Here is a 20,260-nt window from a genome sequence, read left to right as displayed (position 1 = left end):
CTCTTCTAAAATTTTTATTATTTTATGTCTACCATTCAGAATCTATATATAATATTAATTTTGGTCCCCAAAACTGATTAAACTTGTGTCTGCACATAAGACACTGAGGGATCCTGCCACCAGCTGGTTCTGATTGGTAAATAAATGTTGACATTCAACAGCTAGGCAGCACAGACAGAGACGGGACCTTTAGGATTCCCAGGCTTGGAACCTGGGACAGAGAGGAAGAAGGGAGAAAGAAGAGCCACTGTCCTGAGAGAAGGAGAGGAGAGGCACACTATGCCTGAGGAGAATGCAAGACAAAGATGTGGCAACCATGTAAAGGAGGCAGCAGAGTGTGGCCCAAGAGGGCTGCCAAATTGGTCCAGGGCAACCAAGATAGAATATGGAATTGAATAATAACTTAACATTATCAGTGGGAGGTGAATTAACCACATGGAAGTTAGGAAGTGGTCCCACCATTTAGCTGATTAAGGCATATCAAAATATAAAGTGTGTGTGTGTGTGTGTGTGTGTGTGTGTGTGTGTGTGTGTGTGTGTGTGTGTTTATGTGTGTCTTTCATTCAGAATGTAAAGCATTAAGGCAGGTAGCAGGAACCTGCTGCCAGGGTTTGTACATAAGAAATATTTCTACATTTGATTCATTTTCATGAAGTCTGAGAAAGAAAAAAATGAGTTACATTCCTCCTACATAGATATCCAGTTTCCCCAGCACCATTTATTTATCTCTTTTTTCTCCAATGTAAGTTTTGGCCTCTTTGTCAAAATTAAGTTGGTTTTAACTGTGTAGGCTTATATACGAGTCCTCAATTCTCTTTCATCAATCACTGTGTCTGATCTTTTTTCTTTGTTTTTTATGATACAGTGCTGTTTTTACCACCGTGGCTCTACAGTATAACTGGAGATCAACTATGGTGATATCTCTTGCATTAATTTTACTGTTCAGCATTGTCTTGGCTGTCCTGGCTCCATCATGCTTCCATATGAATTTTAAGGTTGCCTTTTCAATTTCTATGAATGATTACATTGAAATTTTGATGAGATTACACTGAATTTGTAGATTGGTTTTGGAAAAGTGACTATTTTTACAACAATATTCCTGCCATTACATATTCATCGGATATGTCTCTATCTTTGGAGTCATCTTTAATTAATCCATACATTTATTTTAGTGTTTTAAAGTTTTCTTTAATTTCCTTGTTTGGGTTTAATCATGGGGGTAGGAGGCAGTGCTGACTATTGTATAAGACAGTTTCACTGATATAGTACATTGTCATATATATATATGTATATATGTATGCATATATATATATATGTATATATGCATGCATATATATATATATATATATATATATATATGAAGGCTACTGATTTGGATATGTTAGTTTTGGGGTTGAGGATTTAGCTCAGTGGTAGAGCGCTTGCCTAGCAACCACAAGGCCCTGGGTTTGGTCCCCAGCTCCAAAAAAAAGAAAAAAAAATTGGTTATGTTAGTTTTGTATCCTACCACTTCAATTAAAATGTTATCAGCTTTAGGCATTTTCTGGTGGAGTCTTTGTTATCTCTCATGTCATTTACAAAGAAAGATACTTCATTTTCCATCCCTTGTATTTGCTGCCCATGTTTTATTTTTTTAGCTAGGACTTCATGCACTATATTGAATAGGAGTTTTTCTCTATTCAACATAATATTAACACTTTATCATACATAGACTGTAATTTATTGAGATATGTTTCCTCATAACTGGCCTTTGCAAAGTTATCATTAAGGGATGTTGGATTTTGTTCAAAGCCTTTTGTTGCAGGAAGTGAAATGATTATGTAATTTCTATCTTTTAGTCAATTTCTTTGGTGAAATATGCTCATTGATTTATATATATTGAATTGTCCTTCTATCACTATATTGAAACCCACAAAATCATGATATGTGATCTTTTGGATGTGTTCTTGAATTTGTTTTTCTAATTTTTTTATTGAGAATTTTTGTATTCATGTTGTTCAGTAGATTGATCTACAGTTCTCATTTTGTTGGGTCTATATGCTTTATTGATATCAAGGTGATACCAGCTTTATAAAGAGTTTACAATCTATTTTTTTTAGAATTTCAGTTTTCTTCTTTAGTTTTATTAACTTGGCTCTCCTCCCTTTTAATTGGTTAATTCAGCTAAGTGTTGTCTTTTAAATCTTTTCAAAAAGCCAACTTTGTTTCAGGTTCTTTAGAATTTGTTTGGTTTTTCATTTATATTTCACTAATTCCTCCTCATATTGATGTTATTTGCTCCATCTACTCCTTTGAAATTGAACTGAATTGTGCTTATTGTTCCAATTCCTTAACATCTCCAGGTTATTGATTAGAGACATCTCTAATTTTTTTTAATGTAGACACTTAGAACTATACTGTTCTCTCTTAGGATTGCCTTTATTGTATCCCATGAATTTGGGTATGTTCTGTTTTCATTTTCATAGAATTATAGGAAATTTTATTATTAAATTATTTTATTTATTTACATTCCAAATGTCCTCCCTTCCTGGTACCCCCTCCTTTATTTCTTCGCCTCTCCTCCTCCCCTTTGCTTCTAAGACAGTGCTCTATTCCCCCCAAGTCATCATCCCTCTTCCTTGGGGCATCAAGTTTCTATAGGATTAATGCATACTCTCCCACTGAGGCTTGACTCTTTCAATCATCCACTCATCACTCAGTAGGGTATTGTTAGTAAGTTTGTATATTTTCTCTGTTTTTGTTGTTGTTGTTGTCGCTGTTGTTGTTTTACCATTAGTTTCTAGCTGTAGCCCACTGTGGTCATATATAATACCAGATATTGTTTCAATTTTCCTGTTTCTTGAGACATACTTAGTGCTCTAATATTAAATATACTTTAGAGAAGGTCAAAGGTTTGTATGGAAGAAATGTTCTGTGGATAACTGTTTCGTCCATTTGACATATGGTAGAACATTTTATTCAAGTGTTCCTTAGTTCTGTTTTGCTTTTTATGAAGCTAATCTCTCTAAAGGTGAAAATGGATATGGAAACCACACAATATTACTGTGTGGGGTGAATTTGTAACTTCCAACCCAGTAGTATTTGCTTTGTAAAACTGAATGTGTGTGTGTGTGTGTGTGTGTGTGTGTGTGTGTACATATTTAGTAATTTCCTCTGAGTGGGTTATTCCTTTAATCAGAATGAAGTAATCTTCTTTTTCACTTTTGACAAGAACTGGTTTGAAGTCTATTTTGTCAGATGTTTGAATAGCAGCAACTACTTGTTTCTTGCTTCCATTTGCACTGAATGCCTTTTCCTTCCTTTCACCATAAGATAGTTTTTGTCTATAAAAAGATAGCAAAAAGGATTCTGTTTTCTAAATCAATCTGCTAATCTGTGATGTATGATAGCTTTAGACAATTGTTCAAAGTTATTACTCAATGTTTTTATTGCACTGGTTTATTTTTTTTTAATTTCATAGTGTTTGGAGCTTTCTTAGTCCTTGTTGGTTTAATAAGTGACATCATATTCTTTAGTTTGACTGCCTTTAGTTTAATGCATATGATTTTCTTTCTCTTCAGACTGAAATATACTATCAATATTTCAATGTTCTCTGCAGGTCTACCTTGGCGGTCATAAATTGTTTTATCCTGATTTTATCATTAAAATTTTTGTATTTTCAATGGTGATGGACAGTTCTGCTAGGTATGTTAAACTGAGTTGGCTACCATGATTTTTCAGAGTTTCAAAGGCATCTGTTCAAGCCTTTCTTGCTTTGCTAGTTTGGACTGGAATGTTAACCAGTTATTCTGATGAGCCAACCCTTCTTTTTTCCAGTTTTCAATATACTTTATTCTGAACATTTCATGGATATGACATTGGGTGTTTCTTTGCTGATCCTATCTGTTTGAAATTCTGCATGCCTCTCACATCAAAATGGGCTTCTCTTTCCCTAGATTTGGTAATTCTTCAACTTGGTAATTCTGCCTTAGGTTCATTGAAATCATTTGCCATGTATTTTACATGAGCTTTTTTTCTATATTTCCTGGGCTTTTTCATTTTACGGAGTTTCAAGTTCTTGCATGTCCTGATTATACATTTTAAAGATTTATATTTGTCCTTGACTGAATGCTTCAGCCCCTTGACTTAGGCTTCTGTCCTTAAACTCTGTCTGCCACACAATAAATTCTATTAATAAAGCCCTTTGCTGAACTCTTGTATTTTACATTTCCATCATCATTTTGTTTTTATTTTACATAACCTTTCTATCTTCTTACTGAGTTATATTTTATACCATATTTTATTTAGGTGGCTTGTGTTATTTCTCAAAAAAGTGTTTAAACCCTCCTTGAGTTTTATCATATTCATAAACCTTTTCTAATTTTGTGTCTAAAACTTTAAAAGCATTTTGATTGGACGCATTACCATAGAACTGGTAATTTTGAAAGAGACAATTTGTCATTCATTCATCGTCATGTTCCTAGTATTTTTATGATGGGAACTACCTGTCTGTGATTTTATTTTTGATTAACATATTTTGTAATTGTTACTTTTAATTCAGTGTGTTTCCTTCTCTTGTTGCAGCACACATATCTGCAGTGTTCAGGAGAAACTGAGTTGTAGTACAGTTGTGGTGATGTTTTCCATCTTTTACATTAGCGTTGCAGGTGTCATTCACTACCTTAGACCTGCCATACACAAACACAAAAATACACAAGATGGGTATCAACTGCAACTACAGTCTCTATGTGCTAGGTAACACCCTGTGATATTAGAGTATAGGTGACTACAACACAGACACTTAGTGACAGATTGTTTATGGAGTAAAAGAAACCGTGGTAGTATCACAAGGGAAATGGAAATCAAAACAACCCTGAGATTCCATCTCACACCAGTCAGAATGGCTAAGGTCAAAAGCTCTGGCAGCAGCAGATGCTGGCGAGGATGTAGAGAAAGAGGAACACTCCTCCACTGATGGTGGGATTGCAGACTGGACAACCATTCTGGAAATCAGTCTGGAGGTTCCTCAGAAAATTGGACATTGCACTACCTGAGGACCCAGCTATACCTCTCTTGGGTATATACCCAAAAGATGCCCCAACATATAAAAACGACACGTGCTCCACTATGTTCATCGCAGCCTTATTTATAATAGCCAGAAGCTGGAAAGAACCCAGATGCCCTTCAACAGAGGAATGGATACAGAAAATGTGGTACATCTACACAATAGAATACTACTCACCTATCAAAAACAATGACTTTATGAAATTCATAGGAAATTGGATGGAACTGGAAAATATTATCCTGAGTGAGGTAATCCAATCACAGAAAAACACACATGGTATGCATTCATTGATAAGTGGATATTAGCCCAAATGCTCAAATTATTCAAAATCCACAGAACACATGAAACTCAAGAAGGATGACCAAAATGTGAATGCTTCATTCCTTCTTTAAAAGGGGAACAAGAATACCCTTGGGAGGGTATAGGGAGGCAAAGTTTAGAACAGAGGCTGAAGGAACACCCATTTAGAGCCTGCCCCACATGTGGCCCATACATATACAGTCACCAAACTAGGTAAGATGGATGAAGCAAAGAAGTGCAGACTGACAGGAACCGGATGTAGATCTCTCCTGAGAGACACAGACAGAATAGAGCAAACACATAGTCGAGTGCCAGCAGCAAACCACTGAACTGAGAACAGGACCCCTGTTGAAGGAATCAGAGAAAAGACTGAAAGAGCTTGAAGGGGCTTGAGACCCCATATGAACAATAATGCCAAGCAACCAGAGCTTCCAGGGACTAAGCCACTACCCAAAGACTATACATGGACTGACCCTGGACTCTAACCTCATAGGTAGCAATGAATAGCCTAGTAAGATCACCAGTGGAAGGGGAAGCCCTTTGTCCTGCCAAGACTGACCCTCAATGAACGTGATTGTTGGGGAGAGGGCGGTAATGGGGGGAGGATAGGGAGGGGAACACCCATATAGAAGGGGAGGTGGAGGGGTTAGGGGGATGCTGGTCTGGAAACAGGGAAAGGGAATAACAATTGAAATGTAAATAAGAAATACACAATTTAATAAAGATGGAGGGGAAAAAAGACTAACATTAAAAAGAAAAAAGAAAAGAAACCTTGGTAGTGCTGTGTGTACCAGTATTTCAGTATGAGTGGAAAGAAAGAAGAGATAATCACAGTAAGACAAGTGATAAATCTTAGGTTTTTAGAAAGTAGAGAAGGACAAAGGTAGGTCTGAGAATAATCAAGGTAACAGAAAAGTTGGGTGGATGTATAAGGTTTGGGTTAAAAGCAGACTAAAAATTGTGGAGTAAAAAACCATCCCAGATATCATAAGCAATATCAGCTTCTGTTCTATATGAGATGTAACAGTGAGAGTAGTGGGCATCAAAAAAGATAAAGGAAGAAAGTTTTTTTAAGAAAAATTTAAAAATAGCAAAAGGCACAGCAGTAGGAGAGAGTGTTTATCTGTTGCAGCGACTACACTATGTCCTATATAGATAAGTATCTGTACAGGAGGAATAAGAGCTGAACAGGAAGATGTGATCATGAAACCACCGACACAGCTGTACTAGGGAAGGAAATCTGAGTGGTGATAGAAGAAAATGAGATATTGACCAGAATACTGTTAGAGTCTTTGGTGGACTCACTGCTTTCTCTCCCTAGTCTTGGGCTGGGCTGTATTCCATGCTAGTTTTTCCCTGTCCTGCTCTCTTGTAATCTCCAGGTTTTGCTTGTAAGATGAGTTTTCTTAATTTAGTTGTGTGGTCTGTAGATGGCTGAGACCAACTTTAATCAGCCACATCCACTGTTTCCAAAAGGTTTGTGATGGCTAGTGTCTATCAGTGCCTAAAACATGTGGTAGAATTTGGACATAACTCCTGCCACAGGTATGGCTTTTGTCAATTTCCATACCAACATTTTATCCCAGTACTCCTGAACTGAAAAACAACTATGGTGAGAACCATAACATGAAAAGTAGCCCACTCCTGATACTGCCTGGAGGGGCAGGACCCAAAGGATGGATAGCCCAGAGTCTTAGGATCAAGCTAAATACAACCAGTCAAAAAAGTCAATGAAATGACTTCTAATAATATTCTATAAAATCATAGATTAGATTAATGTTTAACTCGATTGTGGTCAGAGGCGCATCATCCAGCAAATGTTAGAAACAGAGACCCACAGCCAAACATTAGGCAGATTTCAGGGAATTGTCTTAAAGATCAATGTTAAATTAGTATGTGTATACTCTGTATGATTAGCAGAATATTTATTTGCATATTTTCACCTATCAATAAGGACCATTACTCAGAAGAAATTCAAATGTTTCTTGATCTGTCCCCCCTTATTCCAGGGCACAGAATTACATTATATACACTTCAAGAACATAGAGGTTGATAGACATGAATTTGTAACACTTATGCGACAGTTATCTAATCTTGAAGACTCAGCTATCTTCTAATAACTAGCCACTTCAAACCTTTGATCCCTAAAATTAGCCCAAATAAGTAGAAAGTATGAACTTTATATTAATCAAATATATATAGCAAAAAAAATCACCTGTTTGAAATCAGGCAGATAAAAGTATGAATTCCTATTTTTGCTTATTTATGTGATTGCAGGTAAATAATCTTTTGGTGCCTTAGCTGTAGATCTTTCAAAAGACAGGATACATATTTTATAATATGCTGATGCTTTTATCCCATTAACATTTCTAAAATCATGCTCATTTCACTACTCTTGCTTTCACTCTGGGACTATCATTTCTGAACTCACTGACCTGTGGACCTTTTTAATCATCAATGTGCTGGGAAACAGTGCATACACACATAAACAAATTGAAATTTAAGTTCCATTTAAAACATCACATAATGACTGCCTATTTCAGTGATCTAAGTAGTCCTGGCCTTATTAATGTGATGTGCTAAACATGGGATTGGGAAAAGATTTAGCTTCTCAGCCCTGCAAAGCCTGGAAAGTAGGGTCTGGATGCTACTGATTGAACAAACACTTCCCTAATGCTACAACTCATGTAAAAATCAGTTTCATTATATGACATGTGACTATTGACAGCCTCTCATCATTTAATGGTGACATTTCTATTGCTTGGTTTTCTAGAAAAGGAAAATAATCTTACAAACAAAAGGCATAAAAATGATCATGAGAAATATTAAATATTTATGTATTATCCAGTGTATAAGATAAACATTACTCTATCAGAAAATCCTAGTGACTTGTATCCATCAATTACAAGTTATAGATGCCATTTCGGAGTCTTATAAAAAAAGAATAAATTAACTGATTGTAGCTCAGCACAATGATTTATTATCTAATTTTAGGAAATTAGAAAATAATACTGACAGCTTAACAAAATATCAAGCAATCAATAGAGGATTTTAATGATTACAACTACCTGCTTTTAAGTTTCCATCTTGAAACTGTCCCAATGTAAAATGAACAAGTGGAAAATAGGACTGGAAAAATGCCCATCCTCACGTCCTATGACTTGGCTTTGAGCTGTGAAAGAGCTTAACACTTCCTAACAATGATAATCCATCTGCCTTTTATTCCCTAAATATATCCCCTGGTATGATAGTGCAGGAGATGGGAAATTACCAGTGTTGAACTCTAGATGTTAATTTGTAAGAGTCAAAAGATATGGCTCCCATATACACCTACAGTTCCCAACCTTAGAGGAAGAGCTGGGGAAGGATGGACCCAGGGAGAGAAATTTACAAAACATATATATGTGTATATACATATATACATACACACACACACACACACATACACACCCACACACACACAGTGCTTAAAGTCATTGGGATAGGAGAGCAAAGTTCACATGATATTTTTGGATATTTGGTCAACTATCAGAGTTTCCTGTTCTGTGCCCCATAGTATTTGACTACCTAGCACTTCCCTCTGCCCCGTGTTTTCTTCTTTAATTATATGGAAGCAAAAAATAAAAAAGAAATATTAAAGTAAGAAGTAAATTGTTCCCTGTTCTCTCCCCCCTGACTTACCTCTTATGAGAACTAACATTAGGAGCTTAATACACATGCTAGATATTTGTCCCAAAAGACACAGTATTTCTTTTGATACAATGGTGTACCAAGAAGGCTGAACACTGGTTGGTATCAGTGAGATTCCTTCTTTCATATCTTCTGTTTGAGTGTGTCAAGGGCAAAAATAAGGGACAAATTTGAAAGCAAGAGTAAAAATAAGCTATCTCTTTGGCTTCCTCCTGAAACTCACAGATTTGGCAATGGGTTTATTAAAAAGTCCCATCCCACATACAGTCACCAATTCCAGACACTATTGCAGGTGCCAAGAAGTACATGCAGACAGAAGCCTGACATAGATGTCTCCTGAGAGGCTCTGTCAGAGCCTTACAAATACAGAGGGAGATGTTTATAGCCAACCATTGAGCTGAGAACAGGGTCCCCAAAGGAGGAGTTAGAGAAAGGATTGAAGGAACTGAAGGGGTTTGCAACCCCATAGGACAAACAACAATATCAACCAGCCAAACACATCAGAGCTCCAGGCACTAACCCACCTTCCAAAGAGTACACATAGGGGGACCCATGGCTCCAGCCACATATGTACCAGAAGATGGTCTTGTTGAGCATCAATGGGAGGAGAGGCCCTTGCCCTTAGTCCTGTGAAGGCTTGATGCCCCAATGTAGGGTATTGCCAAGGTGGGGAGGTAGGAGGGAGTAGGTGGGTAGGGGGAGCACCCTCATAGAAGCAGGAGGAGGGGGATGGAATAGGGGGTTTCTGGAGGAGCAACCGGGAAGGGGAATAACATTTGAAATGTAGATAAAGAAAATATCCAATAAATAAAAAGAAAAGTTATCCCAATTCCTCTCCAGTAGCCTTCTTCTGTTGCTACATGCATTAATATACAGCATGGTGTTGGCATGGCAACAGACACATGGATCAGCTGAACAGAGATCCCAGAAATAAAATAACACATCTCTAGCCAAGAATATATATAAATATCGAAAAACATACTGAAGAAAGGACCACCTCTTCAACAAATTGGTATGAGGAAACCAAATGTCCACATGTTCAACACTAAAACTTGATTCTTGTTTCTCCATATGAAAAAAATGTCAAATCAAAATGAACGAAAGACATTTATGTAAAGCCTGAAACTCTAAAACAATCATAGGCAAATAAGAAAGGCCAGAATATTAATATAGGAAATTTCTTAGGATAGAATAATGGGCAAAATCTTGCCAACAATTCTTCAGACAGCATATATATACCTGAAGTAATAATAAGTATTCCTAACAAAAAAACAAGTAAACAATATGTAGAGTTAGAGTCTTTCTCTTCTTTCCAATTCCATGATCTCAGAAATAAGACTCAGATTCAAAATGTATTTATAAATACCTTAGTCATATAATTTTAGGCTCCTCTCTGACTAGATCATAACTTAGATAACCCACTTATTTTAACCTACATTATTCCATGTGGCTGGTTACTTTTGCTCAGGTACTATGTGTCTGCCTCCTCACATCTTCCCTGGAGGATCCTCTTACCTGGCTCTATCCCAGAACTCTTTCTCTCTCCTGGACGGTCTACCTCCTACTATCTACCTAAGCCCTAGTCCATCAGCTTTATTATTGACAGGTGCCACATCCATACAGGCATAAGATATTCTCTCTACAACAGTAAGCAAATATCTCTTGAATGCAAATAGCCAATAAACATGAAGAAAGTCCAATAATGCTTGCCCCAGGGGAAAGGCAAATAAACATGTGAATGAGACTCCCTCTCATTCCACCTGAATATTACCAAATACTCATATTAATAATGTCGGCAATGGTGTGAAGAAGAAAAAGTCATTTAAACACTTTGGAAATATCAGTCGGTACACAAAGTATCAAGAACAGTACTAAATTTGAAAATAAGGGAAGTCCCACACCCGCGGATCCCGGCCCGCAGCAGCTCTCTGCTCCCAAACCTGGTGGGAGAGAGACCTCACCGCCTGGCCAGGTGGGCACTCCCGAGGCTGCAGTTCCACCAGAGAACTACTAAAGCTGATAAACAACTTCAGCAAAGTGGCTGGGTATAAAATTAACTCAAATAAATCAGTAGCCTTCCCCTACACAAAAGAGAAACAAGCCGAGAAAGAAATTAGGGAAACGACACCCTTCATAATAGACCCAAATAATATAAAGTACCTCGGTGTGACTTTAACCAAGCAAGTAAAAGATCTGTACAATAAGAACTTCAAGACATTGAAGAAGACCTCAGAAGATGGAAAGATCTCCCATGCTCATGGATTGGCAGGATTAATATAGTAAAAATGGCCATATTACCAAAAGCGATCTACAGATTCAATGCAATCCCCATCAAAATACCAATCCAATTCTTCAAAAAGTTAGACAGAACAATTTGCAAATTCATCTGGAATAACAAAAAACCCAGGATAGCTAAAACTATCCTCAACAATAAAAGGACCTCAGGGGGAATCACTATCCCTGAACTCAAGCAGTATTACAGAGCAATAGTGATAAAAACTGCATGGTCTTGGTACAGAGACAGACAGATAGACCAAAGGAATAGAATTGAAGACCCAGAAATGAACCCACACACCTATGGTCACTTGATTTTTGACAAAGGAGCCAAAACCATCAAATGGAAAAGAGATAGCATTTTCAGCAAATGGTGCTGGTTCAATTGGAGGTCAACATGTAGAAGAATGCAGATTGATTCATGCTTATCACCCTGTACAAAGCTTAAGTCCAAGTGGATCAAGGACCTCCACATCAAACCAGACACACTCAAACTAATAGAAGAAAAACTAGGGAAGCATGTGGAACACATGGGCACTGGAAAAAAATTCCTGAACAAAACACCAAAGGCTTATGCTCTAAGATCAAGAATCGACAAATGGGATCTCATAAAACTGCAAAGCTTCTGTAAGGCAAAGGACACTGTGGTTAGGACAAATCAGCAACCAACAGATTGGAAAAAGATCTTTACCAATCCTACAACAGATAGAGGCCTTATATCCAAAATATACAAAGAACTCAAGAAGTTAGACCGCAGGGAGACAAATAACCCTATTAAAAATGGGGTTCAGAGCTAAACAAAGAATTCACAGCTGAGGAATGCCGAATGGCTGAGAAACACCTAAAGAAATGTTCAACATCTTTAGTCATAAGGGAAATGCAAATCAAAACAACCCTGAGATTTCACCTCACACCAGTGAGAATGGCTAAGATCAAAAACTCAGGTGACAGCAGATGTTGGCGAGGATGCGGAGAAAGAGGAACACTCCTCCATTGTTGGTGGGATTGCAGACTGGTACAACCATTCTGGAAATCAGTCTGGAGGTTCCTCAGAAAATTGGACATTGAACTGCCTGAGGATCCAGCTATACCTCTCTTGGGCTTATACCCAAAAGATGCCCCAACATATAAAAAAGACACGTGCTCCACTATGTTCATCGCAGCCTTATTTATAATAGCCATTAAGCTGGAAAGAACCCAGATGCCCTTCAACGGAGGAATGGATACAGAAAATGTGGTACATGTACACAATGGAATATTACTCAGCTATCAAAAACAACGGTTTTATGAAATTCGTAGGCAAATGGTTGGAACTGGAAAATATCATCCTGAGTGAGCTAACCCAATCACAGAAAGACATACACGGTATGCACTCACTGATAAGTGGCTATTAGCCCAAATGCTTGAATTACCCTAGATGCCTAGAACAAATGAAACTCAAGACGGATGATCAAAATGTGAATGCTTCACTCCTTCTCTAAAAGGGGAACAAGAATACCCTTGGCAGGGAAGAGAGAGGCAAAGATTAAAACAGAGACTGAAGGAACACCCATTCAGAGCCTGCCCCACATGTGGCCCATACATATACAGCCACCCAATTAGACAAGATGGATGAAGCAAAGAAGTGCAGACCGACAGGAGCCGGATGTAGATCGCTCCTGAGAGACACAGCCAGAATACAACAAATACAGAGGCGAATGCCAGCAGCAAACCACTGAACTGAGAATAGGACCCCCATTGAAGGAATCAGAGAAAGAACTGGAAGAGCTTGGGGCTCGAGACCCCATATGTACAACAATGCCAAGCAACCAGAGCTTCCAGGGACTAAGCCACTACCTAAAGACTATACATGGACTGACCCTGGACTCTGACCTCATAGGTAGCAATGAATATCCTAGTAAGAGCACCAGTGGAAGGGGAAGCCCTGGGTCCTGCTAAGACTGAACCCCCAGTGAACTAGACTGTTGGGGGGAGGGCGGCAATGGGGGGAGGGTTGGGAGGGGAACACCCATAAGTAAGGGGAGGGGGGAGGGGGATGTTTGCCTGGAAACCAAAGAATTATTATTAAGTATTAAATAAATTTAAAAAAAATTTGAAAATAAATATGAAACATATAAAACTATAAATACCATATTTGCAACTATCCCATTCCTGGGTCTACGACTGGAGAAAATGAAGTCACAATGCAAAGAGATACCTATATGTCTTTGTTTATTATGACACTATTCACAAAAGCAAAGTTATTACATATGCCTACTAACAAATGAATATATAAAGAAAATCATTTTATTTAGGTATATAATGGGGTATCATTAATAATAAGTCAGGAAAATCAATGGTGCTAAATAATGGTGTATTAAGGCAAACAAGACAGATTGAGAAAAAAATGTATCATTCTTGTCTAAGGAAGAAAGGAAGTGGGGAGAATAAGGTAGAGATGAAGAAAGTAAGGAGCAAAGGGAAAAGTAAGGCAGACAGGAAGGAAGTGAAGGAGTACAAAATAGAAAGGAAAACTTGTAAATAGAGGAGGCATTATGACCAAAAACAGGGAAGGTACCTAGGAAGGACAGATGGAGAAAGGGACCTACAAAGCTATAGACATTGATGGAGAGAGAGGGAGAGAGGGACAGAGGGAGAGAGGGAGAGAGAGAGAGGGAGAGAGAGAGAGAGAGAATGAGAATGAGAGAACGCTTCACTCCTTCTTTAAAAGGGGAACAAGAACACCCTTGGCAGGGAATAGGGAGGCAAAGTGTAGAACAGAGGCAGAAGGAACACCCATTCAGAGCCTGCCCCATATGTGACCCATACATATACAGCCACCAAACTAGATAAGATGGATGAAGCAAAGAAGTGCAGGCTGACAGGAACTGGATGTAGATCTCTCCTGAGAGACACAACCAGAATACAGCAAATACATAGGCAAATGCCAGCAGCAAATCACTGAACTGAGAACCGGACCCCCGTTGAAGGAATCAGAAAAAAGACTGAAAGATCTTGAAGGAGCTTGAGACCCCATATGAACAGCAATGGCAACCAGCCAGAGCTTCCAGGGACTAAGCCACTACCCAAAGACTATACATGGACTGACCCTGGGCTCCAACTGCATAGGTAGCAATGAATAGCCTAGTAAGAGCACCAGTGGAAGGGGAAGCCCTTGGTCCTGCCAAGACTGAACCCCCAGTGAACATGATTGTTGGGGGAGGGCAATAAAAGAGGGAGGATGGGGAGGGGAACACCCATATAGAAGGGGACAGGGAGGGTTTGGGGGGATGTTGGCCTGGAAACCAGGAAAGGGAATAACAATTGAAATGTAAATAAGAAATACCCAAGTTAATAAAGATGGAGAAAAAAGAAAGAGGAGTCTTATTGGATACAGGCACATCCAGAAGTAGAGGCTTTGGAACATTGAAATGATATGATCAGTTTTATGTAGTTCAATACAGAGATTATATACAAAATATATACATACTTAAAGAAAACTTCATACTGAATTGACCTTCCACTGTGGACAGTTAAGGCAGCTATCCCTAAAGATTTCTTCTCTATTATAAAAAGCAAGTGGACTGGATCTCCTAGGTATGGACCAGTGGATTTTTTCCAGCTATATTTTAAATGCTTTATGAAAATTTATTGGGGTCTGTGGCATTAGATTGTAAACAAAGCAAACCAAGGGCCTCCTGCCAAATTTCCTTTATATATACTCCAAGCTATAATTCACAAAGACAGCTGATGGAGCCATGGCTGGTTCTCACTTGTCTAGAAGCAGGAGATTTACACTTGACATAATCATAGATAGTGTCACCAATGGGAGGTAGATGACTGCTGAACTTTGCAGAGGTAAGCCCTCTCAGACACATATGGAAATGGGATGGTAGTAAACATTTATCCTCTTTCCAAAGTATCAGGAAGAGATACAAGGTATTCAGAAAAGCTGACTTTTAGAAAACTTCCCATAGTACATCTTTGTTATAGATTGACTACTGTGACTTAGCATTATGGTGGGCAATAATGAGAGCGATAAGATTCCTAAGCCAGAAAGAATAATGTTTGCCATTAAGGCAGTTTTCTGTGTTATCGTACAACCTTAGAGAGTTAGGTCTTCTTGAGGAGCAATTATTTCTTTATTTAATTGAAATGGTAAAAGACAGGCAATCCTAAAAGCATGTCTTGAATAAGTCAAGTATTTACTGCCCCTGTTCAAACAAAACAGATCCCCTCTGTTGATTGCACACTGTTCATTCATTAAAAAAACAGAGGATATTTTAAAAAAGGATCACATGTTACATTTGAATCACATGTTATATTTGTACATATCAAGCACAGCTACAGTTCAGTATATTGCAGAATCTCCAATCCAGGAAAGTAATGTGATATGACCTTCTCTGAATAACTTAAAGCTCAAAGAAGATGGTGTATGTCCTTTCTGGGCAAGTAAGAGTTACTGGGTTGCTTCTTTTTCTCTCTCACTTCTTGCAGTGTTCTGGAAGGCTCATGCTCCAGATGGTCCACAACAGAACAACTGCCTGACCCACAGAAGACCTTGTTTGCAAGCTTAACAAACTTTCCTGTGCTAATTCATTAACATGCTGAGGTCAAATTATTCTGCTATGTCAATCTAGACCAGCAATCTAGACCCACATGTGGGTCGGGACCCCTTTGCCAAACTAGCATCTAAAAAAATTTTACATTAGGATACATAACTACAGCAAAATTACAGTTATGAAGTAACAACAAAAATAATTTTATGGTTGTGTGTCACCACAACATGAGGAAGTATATGTATTAAAGGGTTTCAGCATTAGAAAGTGCCACAAACCACTCAGATGGAGGACACCGTGGGAGAAGCAGGGCTCTGGTACTCAGGAAGGCACAGGTTCGGTGCAATGACAGACAGACATGACACACTCAGGGTGGTTTGAAACTGCTGTGATTTTACTGAAATCTGCTTTGTGGTTATATACAATGCTTGAACAGGAGCTAAGTTTTTGGTCCTTTGCTAGGGTACACTCAAACAACAACCAAGAAAAAGTTTAACAGTTTACATGAAGTTCAGAACAGAAAGCAAGACAGGAAATAAATTTTCCTGAGAATCGGACTGTTGCCAGATGGTGGTCATATACCTCATTTACCTCAATCTCTAAATATCATCTCTCAGATAACAACAGGACAGCCAGCTGTAAGGAATCCTTTGTCTTTTACTCTCTCTTAGCCAAAATTTATGTAATTGTCTTTTTAAAGATCGGACATTTCCTTTTGATAATAGGCAAGCACAGGGACGTGATCTGGCCAAGCGTTCTATAAAATTTAAAGAATAATAATAGTACTCTCTTTCCATCAATATTAACCCATCTATTACCTTCTTCATCATGTGTCCCTGTGTAAGGCAATGGCTCTGCAGTGGTCCTATATCTACTCATGCTGTTTTTATCTATAGGAGGGGCCAACTTCCTCTAATTAAATAATATTTTCTCCCATGTAACTACTTGATAGGAATTCCTGAATGTATGGATTTTTTTATAATTGATGGGACTTTTCCCTCTAATAGCTAGCACCTTAATTCTTTCACTATCTAGGAGGTCGGGATTATCCACAGTGAAGTCTTCCTGTTTTAAGTTATTGATCACATCTCTTAGAGTTCCATTCTGATTCTACTTAATTTTTGCTAGTGCTTTCAAAAGAAGCAAGGTCCATAAAGACCAAATCAGGTCTCGATGTTCCTGTTAGTAGAAAAAGAAACAAAAGAGCCAGTGTGTAATTCCCGATCCTACCTTTTCGAATCAGCTAGGCAGAAAGTGGAGGAGGAAGTGGCCAAGTGTCTCCAGGAGACCAAGTTCCGAGGAACACATATCTCTGGCCTGCTGACCACGATTGTTTCCTGTCACACAGGCTCCACTGCGACTGGCGCAGCAAGAAAGGTTGAAATCCTCTGAACTATGCTTACAAAAACCCTGACTCAATCCTGGCTAACAAGACAAGTTGGGTAAAAAGTTTTCTAATTTATCCATGAGAAAGAACCTTGTGACAATGAACCTAAAGGATATATAAAGACCACCAAAATCTATTGTTATTGAATGTATGACATGCTGAAAATTTTTAGAAGAGAAAAGCACTGAAAAAATTAAATATACTTAGCAAAAAAGCATTATCCTTTATATGCAAAATGCTTCAAAACATATGAAAAGTACAAATAAGAAAGCTGAGAAAATAAAGAATGGGAGAGATGTGCTTGTTGGTAATTGTTTCTTACTGCTAATGATAGCAAAATTCATTTAGTTAAGAGCTTACCCTTATGGCAAAAAGAGATGTAGAATTCTTCATGGGCTCTGGCCTGAGTCTTCTGCTCTTCCACACTTATCACAAAAGGTCAATGTCCAGTCAGTGGGGTAAATTCAAACCATCATGTTTATTTTAAAGACATTTGGGGGATAAGAATTTTCTTTTTTTTTTAAAGATTTATTTATTTAATATATATGAGTACACTGTAGCTGTCTTAGACACACCAGAAGAGGGCATCAGATCTCATTACAGATGGTTGTGAGCCACCATGTGGGTGCTGGGATTTGAACTCAGGACCCCTGGAAGAGCAGTCGGTGCTCTTAACCACTGAGCCATTTCTCCAGCCCAAGAATTTTCTTAATTATACTTAAATATATTCAGCCACCTCTTCTTCATGAGTATTGCAAATCCCAGTGTTAGTTAGTGGTTAAATACAAGGAAAGAATGCAGCATGAACCGCTGTCCTACTGTTATATAACCAGACACTAAGGACACCCATCCTCAGGAAATACTATATGCTTCTCTTTTTCCACAGAACAAGCTACAGTAGATACCATTTTGAGTTTCAGCATCTGCCCCAGGATTGAGGACATTTAGTGAACTTGAAGTAGTCTGGCAGCTGTAGATCAAGTGTCAAGTTCAGCCCTCATTCATCAGCAGTGTATACAAAGAGAATATTTTAAAGGATTAAACAAATACACACCTAAAAACTTCTGGTGCAAAGGAATGCATCACTGGAAACTAACAGTACTACCCACTGTTGGGAAAGGGGAGAAAAGCCCCTCATCCCAACCCCAGTCCTTGACACAGAGTGCTTAGCCAGCTAGAAACTCCTAGAGTTATGGATTTTTGCTCTCTAAGGCCTTTCTGGTTCAGGTTTTGAGGTACACTGGTGAACCTCTTCACAGTGGCTACAAAGTATTTGGCTATATTGGAACTCAGTCCAGAGACCACAAGCTGTTTTAGGAAGTCAAATAGATACTGGAATTATTGAGGATAGGTTTGTGTCTGTGTGTGTGCGTGTGTATGCTTGTCTGTATGCATATATGTTTGTGTATCTTTGTGTGTGTGTGTTCATGTGTGTATATGTGTCTATATGTATATTTGTGTCTGGATTTTTCTAGCAAGATAATTCTTTCTGAACTGTATGGCTTTTAATACTTTTCCTTAAATTCATACCCTGTGTTATAGCTTCGCAAAGACCTCTGGACATAGTTTTAATACCTGAGAAGTTTATATTTATCATTTCATGCTCAGTGCTCTGCTTCAGTAGGAAAAAACATGACCATTAACTCTTAACTTTAAAGCAGGTTTTGATGGGAGCTTTGTGACAATTACAAGAGTTAGAGTTGAAATTGCTAAAGTGACTCAAGTCATATAAGAAAGTTCTAGAAACTCTGACAAACAAAAGCATTGCTCTTACCTTAGTTTGTTTTAGTTTTATAAATAAACTTTCTGTGCTCCCAATGAACATTGAAATTACTTTCATTTCTATGATATATGCAACAGGAACAATTTGTCCTATTTTGTTCTATAAAGCTTATTTGTATCACAAAAATCCCAAAGATGTTTCTAAAATTAGTAGACATCACTTAAAACAAATTCAGCCCAGCTAAGTGTGGAGGTTTAGAATTTTTCCATTTCTCAACCAATAAAGCCAATGAGAAAGACAAACAGCAGCTGCATTCTGAGCTGAGGCCAGCATAAGTTCACATTCTGAGATTCTGGAGAATCCAATATGATTACATTCATAGGCATCAATATCTCTTCTGGTGAAATTTTAAAATAACAACTCCAAATTAGCTGTATCTAAGCAACCATATCTCCTATTCTCATAACTATGAACACCACCAAATACAAATACATGCTTAATTAAAAGTGCTAATGAAAGGTGAAAGCTAGTGACTTGTGTGTTCAATTGCTTCAAGGTTCTTCACAGCCATTATGTATGACCCGTTTTTACACTCAAATCACACAATACATGTGCATTTTGTTTATAGATTTTTGTTATACCAGAGTGTATGTCTTGAGGTTAAAAAGCTAACCTTATTTCTAAATATAAGTAAGTATGCATGTGTAGGTGACTAACTCTTCTTAGTACCTTTTCAACAAGATGCTAAATTCATCATAATGACTCAAATTATTAAGCTTTTCAGTGGAATCACCCAATGTAAATGGCTGAATTTATGTTACATAAAATGTGGATATGTAAATGGAAGTTTAAGGACTTTCTGAAGGTGAATGGTGTGCTAATAGGGGTTCTGTAGAGAAACTGGATCAATTGAATAAATATGTATTGTACAGCGGGTGGGGGTTATTATGATGGCTTAAGAAAAGCTACTAGGTAATCCAACAATGGACATCTACATTCTGGAGGGGCCAAGAACACAGTAGGTACCTAGTCCTTAAACAGAGATGACTCAGAACTCCCAGTTGGGTACTGAGCACCCCTGGAAAGTATTCTTGAAAAGTTGCTGTTCATCACACTCTTAGAACCCAAGGGATCTAACATCCGATGTCAATGAGAATGACAGTATCAGCAGAGACAGGCACATTAACCAGCAGGAAGGAAGGGCAATCCATAAAGCAACGCTGTTTCTTTCTCAGACATTTTGATATCTGGCTGCCACCAAAAGGCACTCCCACTCTGGGGGAGGATCTTCTTTAAATTAATCC

This window comes from Rattus norvegicus, chromosome 9, assembly GCF_036323735.1.
Source record: "Rattus norvegicus strain BN/NHsdMcwi chromosome 9, GRCr8, whole genome shotgun sequence".
Lineage (NCBI taxonomy): Eukaryota > Metazoa > Chordata > Mammalia > Rodentia > Muridae > Rattus > Rattus norvegicus.
Note: the sequence above shows the minus strand (reverse complement) of the source record.